Source organism: Neovison vison, chromosome 3 (genome assembly GCF_020171115.1).
Source record: "Neovison vison isolate M4711 chromosome 3, ASM_NN_V1, whole genome shotgun sequence".
In the NCBI taxonomy this organism is placed as follows: Eukaryota; Metazoa; Chordata; class Mammalia; order Carnivora; family Mustelidae; genus Neogale; species Neogale vison.
In genome coordinates, this window is record NC_058093.1 from 49,750,010 (window position 1) to 49,758,917 (window position 8,908).

The 8,908-nt window shown below is 42.1% G+C and overlaps 1 pseudogene; it reads left to right on the top strand.

Moving 5' to 3' along the window:
* Positions 1-6,164: 6,164 nt before the first annotated feature.
* LOC122901808 lies at positions 6,165-7,092 on the top strand (annotated as a pseudogene).
* Positions 7,093-8,908: the final 1,816 nt, after the last annotated feature.

Consider the following 8,908-nt stretch of genomic DNA (forward strand, 5'->3'; position numbering starts at 1 on the left):
GATGAGAAAAAAAGAAACACACACACACACACACACACACACACTATGATTTGCTCTGGACCTTGGGTCCCCTGTGAAGAAGCTGGTATACTCCAAATGCATTTATGCTGAATTTCTAAATAGATTCCTGATAGAATAAGAACTAAAATTATCTCGTTGCCAAACAAAAGGTTTCTGCATTGAAATGTGACAGCTCATTGCTCTAGCAGCTTGTAGCCAGAAGGATACACATTGTTTCCAGCAGAAAATTGGTTTCGGGAACTTGCCCAACAGCCCAGACACAAAATCAACTTCCCTGGCTCTTTCCAAAGGGCCGACACCACTGGGATTCACCCCTGGTCCATTCAAAAGAGGCTTGAATCTCCTTCAAATTTAAGAACCCAAACTAACTAAACCAGATTATTCCTCCAATGCCAAAGACTAGCATTGCTTTCTGGAGAATTTCTATTTCTTTGGTGATTTTATTCCACAGAACTGCTCATGACTACAGCCAGCACTCCTTAATTAAGTCCCAGTTGAACTGAATTTAAGCTATCACCTGAGAAAATATATTCCACCATTACTCAAGAATGCAGTTTGCCACTACTGGGCATGAGTCGTTTAGCTCTATTAAATATGTAAGTTTCCCAAAAGTTCTGTGCCGGTTTTTTTGCCCTCGTAAATGCACATGTGTCCTTAGCAGTTAGCATTTGAATGTGAATCATGATTTGATGGTGGTTTCAAAGATGGACACTCATTTGTTTTTGTTTTTGTTTTTTACTGCACCACCAGATCCAAATCTAGCAGTCTTTAGGCACTCTTCTCACTTTACTGATTTAAAAAAGGAGACTCAGAGAGGTCACCTGATTTGTTCAAATCATGCAGCCAGGGCACCTGGGTGGCTCAGTGGGTTAAGCCACTGCCTTCGGCTCAGGTCATGATCTTGGGGTGCCAGGATCGAGTCCTGTGTCGGGCTCTCTGCTCAGCAGGGAGCCTGCTTCCTCCTCTCTCTCTCTCTGCCTGCCTCTCTGCCTACTTGTGATCTCTGTCTGTCAAATAGATAAATAAAGTCTTTAAAAAAAAAAAAAATCATGCAGCCAATCTAGAGTAAAACCAGCACCCAAATCCAGCTTTTCTACTTTCTTATGCCTCTGTTCAAAGGAACAGAGGATGTGCATGACGAAACAGAAATGCAGATTCTCCCACAGAAAACAACATGTCCTTGCAGGTGACTCCTAGGCGCCTGTCAAAACCTGCCAAAGAAGCCAGTCATCTTTCCATCTAAAGGGAAGGAGACAACTGAAAAAATGAAAGACTCTTGAAAGCTCCCTGCTCAAGCCCCAACCCCCATAAAACCACTAAGGTTTTTTTTAGTTTTATAGGCATGTATTACTTTAAAGAAAATGTGAAACATGAACTCCAAGTGTATAAATCAGATAAATCAGGAGACACGATTTATTTTGAAAAATATCTATTTTTTTAAAATCTTTGCTTTACTAAGCTTTTCACTACAGTTTTCTCTGAAATAATGACCTCCCTTATGATTAATAAATATTCTATTCAGGTGCAACTTTCTGGGCCATTTCTACTGCATTAAGAAAGGTACGCCTTTGTACTGTTGACTCCCCTGAATTTTAACTTCCTTTCTAATTGGAAGTAGGAGTACAGGACAAAGTGTGAGATACCCATGAACAGTGGTGAGCTGGTGTCAGCTCATAGCAGCTCATGAGAAGCTCCTGCAGGCATCTCTGCTGGCTCTGCACTCACTGATTAGGGAATCTGAGAGTTGATCCTAAATGGACAGATGCAGGAGGACATGGAGAAGGCATGAAGACAAACTTGATTAGGTTCTACCAGTTGCTTAGAACAAAAAATAAAAGATCATACAGAAAGGGCCCAGGGCTTCTGTGGGATTCCATATAGCCAGGACCCTGGGCTTTAGCAGCTTATCCCCCACAAGGAAAAAGAAAATGAAAGGATACCCCACTCTGGAACGGAAGTTTAGGGAAGCCGTTCTAAGGACTCAAGTTCTCTGCCAGGCTCAGCACCTATACCCAGTCAATGCACCAGTACCAATACAGCAGTGATGGAGCCACCGGCAAGCCAAGGCCACAGCAGGCAGGGATGCTGGGGTCCAGTGTCCCCACACACACTCATTAAAGAGGAGTGATGAAGGCAGTCTCACAACCACCATCTAGATGCAAGAAAGCCTGTGGGAATATATGGGAGAGCAACAGGAAAAAACAATACATGTACACTCCTGAGCTGGGGTTATCAGGAGTTGCATCTGTTAAGTGAAACATTAAATATGGGAAAACATAAATGAAAGCAGCTACTTTGGCCTAACCATCCCAGACCTGTCCTCCTAACAACTAAATTCTGTTCACCCTGAATAAGTTCATCCAGAGTCTTCATGAAAGAGCCAATACCTGAATCAAAGAGCACATGTCCACCATCCACCTAGGGGTCACACTGAGAGTAATCACTGGGCTCACAGCACGTTAATACAATATTAAACGAGGTACGTTATGTCACTCCAGCACAGAGTGGAAAGGATCTGTAATTAGCAGAGTCCTGATAAATTCCATATTACAACCTCAATTGGTGCTTATGTGGGGAATAGCACATTTAAGGTCTTTTTAGCATCATCATCATATTCCTTAGGGGCTCCTTTGTGATCTTTATCCACCCAACCCATGGGTAAGGGTGGTATGACTCTACTAAACATGACAATGGCCCATTTGTTGGCCCTTGCTAAACATAACGGGCCTTGCATTAATTAAAAACACAGCATGTGAGTTTTCTCACATCCAAGTCTATGGCCAAACCATCCAATTACTGTCCTAACGCAACTCTGCCTTTCCAAAATTCAAAGGATGCACACGAACAAGAACAGGTTAAAATCATCACTGCTATTCAAACTGACTTTCCAACTGGACCAGAGAATTGAAATTAGTCACGTATATGTGTATATAGTACATCTGAATAGTCAATTTCATTCATGTAACCAAATATTTATTTTCTTATAACCCAATTCCTGAGGTATGAATAAAAGCTTTAACTGAAAAGGATTTGTTTATCTTTTCATTATTAATATCTTTGGCTCTACTTCTATCATTGGGGTTAATGAAAATATTTGGGACAGGAAACATTTTTAAATTTTACAAGGTTTAAAAAATTATGAGGTTTATTGGTCCAGCATTTTTTAAAAATTATTATCTAATACATTTTATGTTGGGTTAATGGTGAAATATTTTGGCATTAAGAACAAAAGGAATTTTGCCTAGGGCTTTTCTCATTTGCAAAATGAACTAAAAAACAAAGCCCAACATTCTCCTATTCCATTATCCCATTATGGGCTCCATTGGCCAATAAAAAGTATCCAGCTGAGTACAGGGATTGGGGTCCAATCTTAATTTATTCAGTTTGAATCCTTCCAATTAATCACCTCAGTTCAATAATTGCCAACTCTTATTTCATCTTGTCCCAGATAGACCCAACCTAAATGACTGTTTCAGAAAAAAGTGGTTGTTCTACGAGTCTGTTAAGAAATTTCTGCAAAAAATAAAAGGCAAGCAGACTGAATATGGAAATTTACACAATTCCAAGAGAATTTATTGTGCCCTGCAATAATTTAGTTTTACCTCTGTGCCCCTTCAAGGCAGATCAATTACCAATCACTGAACAAAATACCGAACTCTCAAACTCTCTGCAAATGCACTGCAATTCATTTGGGTCAATTTTTTTTTAATTTTTATATTATTATTTTTTTAAATAACACATTAATTGAAGACAATTTAGAAAGCATACAGAAGTAACAAGAAAATGAAATCACTCATATTTTCCTTCTACTTCTAAGAGATTTTGTAAATATTCTGTTCTTTTTCAGTCCTCCATGTGTGCATGTATGAGTGTGTGTGTGTGTGTGTGTGTATGTGGTGTGTGTGAAGTATCCTAGAGAGCCGAGTGTTAGAATAACTTGACCATATTATTCACTTTAGCCACATTAACCTATATATCTCCATCACATCAAGACCTGTATCTGGTCTCTGTCTTAAAATGCTTTGAGCTTAGAATTCTATTTTGAGCTCATGTTATTTGTTGCTTCTCATGCCCCACAAGCGTTAGCAAATTTCTTGCCTGGATACTGACCACTTTAGGGACGCCTGGGTGGCGCAGTTGGTTGGACGACTGCCTTCGGCTCAGGGCGTGATCCTGGAGTCCCGGGATCGAGTCCCACATCAGGCTCCCAGCTCCATGGGGAGTCTGCTTCGCTCTCTGACCTTCTCCTCGCTCATGCTCTCTCTCACTGTCTCTCTCTCTCAAATAAATAGATACTGACCACTTTAGTTGTAACCTCTATACAGGATTCTAGCTAACATTTTGTTTCCACCTGTGAGACCTGTCCAGCTTTCCTTTCCCACTGGACACCTGGCCCCTTTTTGGTATTACCCTCTACCTCTATTCCACCTTCCCCTCTGGTTTTCAACTTCCAGCCGCACCAGAGCTTCCTGCCTACCTTCTCTTTCATTCCACTTGGGACCTCTTGCCTCTTGCTAGATCTCCTAACATTATCATTTTCTTTATTAGATGTTCCCAAATGTGTCTTCCTAACATTCTGATGTCAGCCCTGTTGGTCTGTCATATCCCTCCACCAGAAGAAACCCACTTCTGACTCTTGATATGTAAATAGCAGCTGAAGCCTAAGGAGATTTCCTGCCCCTTTCTTTCTGAGCTTAGAATGATAGCATTTTTGTAGAACAGTATTTTAAAGCAGTTACCTGCACAATTATGCTAAGCTTTATGCATTGTAAAACGAGCATAATTTTCATTCTTTGAAAGCAAAGCACAGATGCACAAGTTCATCCCAGACAGGAAAGATTGCTGTATAAGGGAGTTGTGAGAATATTCTTCAATGTGATGTTACAACAATTCACTTGACTTAAAAACAATATAATTTTCAATAAGATACTCTCTAACTTGTTCTGATGTGGACCCTCTGGTCCTCTATACTTATCCTGAGTTCATGCCCCAACTGTTTTCCCCAACTACAGCACTAACAATTACCATTATGGGAGAAGTTCACATTTTTGTTCAGGAAAACAATCAATCTACAAACCTAACCATGATTATCTGTAAGCTTTTATTGCTTTCTCCTGGTTGAATATTGCTACTTTAAACTCACAACACAAAGCTGTTGGGAAAAATCTAGAAAATATGGTCCAAAATATGGACCTCTCAAAAGTTTTGATATCTTCTCTGATCCTTAATTAAGGGCTCTGCTACATTATTCAGAACACCCAAAGCAATAATCAGGCAAGAGTGAATAAGACAGGAAACTTCCAACTGAAAAGCAAAAGACAAAAGGTTCAGGTAGGCAGACAGAGCACAAGCTACCATTCCCTCTTCATCATTCCAGCAATGCTCTCCCCTCTCCATATATCAAGTCTTTTTTCCCTAATGGGTCATCCCTATCAACCTGCAACTTGAAACACAGAGTGATGATTTCAGCTTCCCTCCTCCCCTTAACAACTCTCTACTTTCAAAACAAACACCCATCACACACACACACACACACACACACTCATACACACACACTCATGCACACTCACACAGACTCAGAATACAAACTGTTCGGTGCATATCTAGCTAGTTGTAAGATAAAAACAGTCAGGAGAGGACATGAAGATTTATTCTATGTTCCTATCCTTCTCTTCCAGAGGACAAAATACACAACAAGTTGGAAAGTCATACTTAAAAAAATAATAATAAAACACATATTTGGGACACCCCACGCCTCACTTTCTACTGTACTCCCAAGGGGAGGGTGAGTGCCTAAGAGCATTTCCCCAGAAGTGTGAGGGTGATTTTGGATAGAGGGGATTGCAAACCACTTTGGTGGTAAGTAGCAGGCCTAGTAGGATGCTGGGCAGGCCTGGGAAAAAGGTCAGCAGAGAGGAGAAGGAACAAGTAACCATCACCTCTGGTTTCCTAAACAGGAAGTCTGAGGGAGTGGGGATTTTCCAGGTCTTTTGTGAACTTAGAATAGGCACTTGAAAGTATCTGGTAAGACGATTCAGCCCCAAAAGAGGCCAGCCAAAAGAATGAGGAGGTCTCCCCAGGCACCCTTGTGAGAATAACATTGTCTTTCATCCCTATGTGACAACTCCTGACACACCACCTTGATGCTCAGGGAAGACAAGGCAGGATGGAAGTCCACTAATTCCTTAAGATCATCCAACTTTTGGATGATTATCCAAAATGCTTCACTGTGGAAGCACACAATGTAGGTTCCAAGCAGATGTGGCATATTCTCATGTCCCTCCGGGGAAGGCTGTTGTGCTGATGGGCAAGAACACCGTGATGCACAAGCCCCCTCCAAAGGCATCTAGAGAACAACTAGCTCTGGAGAAACGGTTGCCTCACATCCGGGGGAATATGCGCTTTGTGCCCACCAAGGAGGACCTCACTGAGATCAGGGACATGCTGCTGGCCAGCAAGGTGCGAGCTGGTGCCATAGCCCTCTGTGAAGTCACCATGCCAGCCCAGAACACTGGTCTGGGGCCCAAGAAGTCTTCCATCTTCCAGGCTCTAGGCATCACCACGAAAGTCTTCAAGGACACCAGTGAAATCATGACTGATAAGCAGCTGATTAAGACTGGAGACAAAGTGGGAGCCCACAAACCACACTGCTGAACATGCTGAACATCTCCCCCCTTCTCCTGTGAGCTGCTCATCCAGCTCGTGTTTGACAATGGCAAACACCCTGAAGTGCCTGACAACGCTGAGGAAACTGCATTCTCACTTCCTAGACGGTGTCCACTATGTTGTCAGTGTATGTCTGCAGACAGGCTACTCAGCTGTGGCATCAGTGCCCCTTTCTATCATTAATGGATACAAGTGGGTCCTGGTTTTGTCTGCAGAGGCCGATGACCCCTTCCCACTGCAAAGGTTCAGGCCTTCTCGGCTGATCCTTCTGCCTTTGTGGCTGATGCCCCTGTGGTCACGGCCACCACTGCTGCACCTGCTCCTGCCACAGCCCCAGCCAAGGTTGAAACAAGGGAAGAGTTAGAGGAGTTGGACAAGGATATGGGATTTTGTCTCCTTGACTAATCGCCAAAAAGTAACCAATTCAGCCAAATCTATTTGTGAAACAAGAAAATAAAGTCATACTTCTATTAAAAAAAAAAAAAAAAAAGAATGAAGAGAACCACGCTAGCAAAAACTTGAAAAGGGTGGGGGGGGCAATGCTGCCTCTACAGGATCCCCTTCATTTTGCTATAAATGGTACCAGTTGGACACAGAAGATCATCTACCATGACAAAGAGAAGAGCCAATGCTGGGCATCCTCCATGTCTAGAAATTCAACTACAGACATCAACAGCTGGACTGCATTGGCACCTGGGCAAGAAATGAGACTAAGGGAGGGGACCAGCCTGTATGCTGCCACACCATATGCTCTCCAGATAAGCAAACTCCCTCTCTTCTTACCACTGCCAGCTAACAGAACCTTGAGCCCAGTGAAACAGAAGCAGGACCAATAATAGAAAAAAGAGAAGACTGGGAGACAGAGCTCAGAACAGCTAAGATAATAATATGCAAATCTGACTGAACATTTACACAAAAGAAACATTTATAATGCAGTTGACTAGAATACATAAAGGTGACAAGATCATTTTCCACTGCCAAGTGAGAATAATGGCTTAAAAAGGAAGTTCTATTAAAAAAAAAAGAGAGCTTTGCTTTTTTCCCACCTATTTTGTAATCATTTGTGTAACTTCTGATGTCATGTACCCACAAAAATCAGAAGGAAGAGAACTGACCCATCAAGAAGAGGACTGAGAAATAAGATAATGAATGGAATGAGATCACAATGACCATATCAGGCGGAAGGAATGAGCCTGATTTAAGATGAATTTTCTAGGTCTCAGGTAAGACCAAGAACAGGTTCTTTTTTACCTTTACACAGGAAAACAGACTTACACAACACAATAAAAGGACAAGTGGGGTTTGATGCCTATTTCCAACTTCTCAAATCCAATGGGAATGGAAGGGAGTGCCTCCAGCCAAAGAGGGAAGATAAATCTTTTTCAACACTTCAGGCAGTACGTAATGATGGTTGAGAAGTCAGAATGGGGAAGGAAGTGTAGTGTGGCAGTCTCTGGGTCCTCAGGATACTGAATTTTTTATCAGTCCAGCCAAAAGGAAGTCTTTCCATCAGCAGGACCCAAGAGATGCTACACAGCAGCACTGGTCAGGTATGCATTCTACTGTCCAATGCTGCTCAGAGAGAAAACATCAAGCTTTTTTTGCCATAAAGCACCTGATTTTGTGAAACTTATGAGGATGGCCAGGCAAACACGGAGCACCCTAGGCACACTCAGGGAAACCAGCTCCCCTAAGCACGTTGGGAATGGTCAGGCAGACAGAAGCTGAAGTTTCTTAAGAGGTGGGAAGTGGGTGGAACTCTTAAAATGCAGGACTAGAGTGCCTGTGTGGCTCAGTGAGTTGGGTATCTGACTCTTGATTTTGGCTAGGGTCATGATCTAGGGGTCATGTGACTGAGCGCCACATGGGCCTCCATGCTCAGTGCGGAGTCTGCTTGGGATTCTCTCTTCCTCTTCCCCCCTGGCTCGCATGTGCATTCTGTCCCCAGCACCCCCCATATAAAATAAATAAATGAATAAAATCTTTTTAATTAGTTAATTAATTAAATGCAGGACTGAAACTCTATCATACATTCTTGCTTCAAAAATCAAAGTGAACTTTTTAAAATAACTTGTACCAGACAATTTTATATTTAAGGTATGGGTTTCACTTATAATGTAGAGGATGATGTGGAAATAAAAAAATAAACCTCCGTTCTTAATAGAATTTGCTTAGAAGGGCATCAGCCCATGGAGGATTGTCTTCTTAGACCAAGACTCCT